The sequence below is a fragment of the Chrysochloris asiatica genome, unplaced genomic scaffold, assembly GCF_000296735.1.
Source record: "Chrysochloris asiatica unplaced genomic scaffold, ChrAsi1.0 scaffold00308, whole genome shotgun sequence".
Taxonomy (NCBI): domain Eukaryota; kingdom Metazoa; phylum Chordata; class Mammalia; order Afrosoricida; family Chrysochloridae; genus Chrysochloris; species Chrysochloris asiatica.
This window is the reverse complement of record NW_006408826.1, coordinates 3,175,144-3,177,559: the sequence shown is the minus strand read 5'-3', so window position 1 is coordinate 3,177,559 and position 2,416 is coordinate 3,175,144.

The window sequence follows — 2,416 nt, the reverse complement described above, 5'->3', positions numbered from 1 at the left end:
GAGGCCACTGAAATGCTGGATGTCATCAATAAGAGTCAGATACCTATGGAGACATTTTCTGGGTGGAATCAGTATGCTGTTGTTAGTGCCTTTGAGTCGGTTCCGACTCATAGGGACCCTGTATAGGGTGTTTGAGGAGTGGCTTGTAAATTTGAAACACTGATTTTGTGGTTCAAACCAACCTTGTGGTCCAGTGCATCACACCAGGACTCCACATCAGAATTGGAGTCCTGAACCCATATGGTGGTGGTAGTTGTGCTGTGGAGTCGGTTCTGACTTACAGCAAACCTGTATAGGGTTTCCAAGGATGTAAATCTTTATGGGCATATAAAACCTCCTCTTTCACCTACAGAACCACTTGTAGTTTCAAACTGCTGACCTTGTGATTAGCAGCCTGACTCGTAACCCCTACGCAATAAGAGCTCCTTCTGAACCAGTATATGTTGTTGCTGTTAATTGCTTTCGAGTCAGTTCCAACCCATGGCAACTCTGTATAGGGTTTCCAAGGAGCAGCTGGTAAGCCTGAACAACCGACCTTGCGGTTCAAACTAAATTTGGAGTCCAGTACATTAACTCACAGCACCACACCAGGGTTCCCTGAACCAGTGTAACCATTCGTAATATCTACTTTCTTTTATTTGCTCTTAATTAATGCTAAACTAAGGAGCTCTGGTAGCATAGGGGTTACGAATAGGGCTGAGAACCACAAGGTCAGCAGTTCAAAACTACCAGCTGTTCCGCGGGAGAAAGATGAAGCTTTCTGTTCCCGTAAAGTTTTCCAGCCTCAGAAACCCTGTACAGGGTTGCTATGAGTCAGTTCTGACTCCATGGAACATAACCGCCACCAGCACCAATGCTAAACTACTGTTTCTTAAACTTTAAAGAACTTGTTAAAATTTTAAAATTTAGATTCAGATCTAGTATGCCTAAAATGGGGGCTGATATATATATTTAACAAGGACTCCGATAATGGCCACAGTGCTGGTTCCTAGACCACACTTAGAATCACAAAGATTTAGAAAAGACATTTATGTAATAACGAGAATATGAAGGGTTCCTTTGTTCCTATCTCCTTAGGTGGACAAGGCTGATAAGCCACACCCATGCACAATCCTCCCCACCATCTGCTGACTGGTTGTCATACTCAGGTCATTTGAATATGCCAACCAGTACAACATACCTGGGCACAGATCCACTAGAAGAAACTCTCAGGGCTGGTGGCAAACTGCCTCCAACTAAACACACAGTTTCAATTGTTTATTTTCAGATTGCCGGTTACTGCCAAACTTAATCCACCACTTCTTACCATGGTTTATGTCTTTATTATATAAATATGATCAAAAGTATCATTTTTGGACTACTGAATGAGGGTGAAAGAGGCTGAAACTCACTTCTGGAAATTTCCTGAGACATGTGCAATGTATGCATAGATGAGCTATGCTAAAAAATTTTAATGCAACTTTGCCATTTCTGCCCATTATATGTGTATGCATGTTGTTTATGCAAATAGCAAACAATATGGCAGTTATTCAGGCTCAGGTTTAATAAAACTTTACTGAACAAGATTTTACTGAGCATTTATTTTTTTATTAAGGCTAAAGAGGCTGGACATTAACATATTATACTTAATAAGAATGAGCTGGAAATGCTATTGCCTTTTCTGTTTGAAACTGGCATTGCAGTCTAACCTGTATATTGTTAATCATTCCTGTCACTTATTTGATTGATACATATATATTAAGTTCTTAAAATATTATATACACTGTTCCAGACACTAGTTTGAAATTAAGTCCAGCCCCATAGGGTTGTAGTAGATAGAAATGGAAACCATGGGGATGATTTCTAAGTACAGGGTCTGTTGGCATTTGATATTCTGCAGATTTGAAATCTAATCACTAATGCTGTTGAAAGGATTTAAATCAGGTTCCAAAGTTTTCATGATCCCCTTTATACAGCTTCTATAAATATTTGAGAATAGTCATTTCCTTGACCTCTCCTTCCTGGTAAGGTTTGGGGCAAGACTGGCCAATTGGTAATTTTTTTGCACAGACCTACAGAGGGTGCTGGTAAGATATTATCCTCAAAAAGTTCTCCCGTTTTCCTTTCCCATGCCCTAGTCTGCTCTTTGAACTCTGAAAATGAACATTCTGTGCCTGATCCAATCATGTAGATATTCTTAAGATTCTTTCCCATGATTACTTCAAAGTATCATTTTAAGAGAAAAAATAAGAAGAATCAACAGATTTAGCAACATGGAAATCAAATACTATATCAAACTTCTCATGAAGAACATGAAATTTCAAATGATAAAATAGAAAAACGTAAGCACTATATATGTTAAGGAGTCCTGGTATGGTGCTGTGGGTTAATGCACTGGACTGCAAAGTTGGTTTGAACTGCAAGGTCAGCGGTTCAA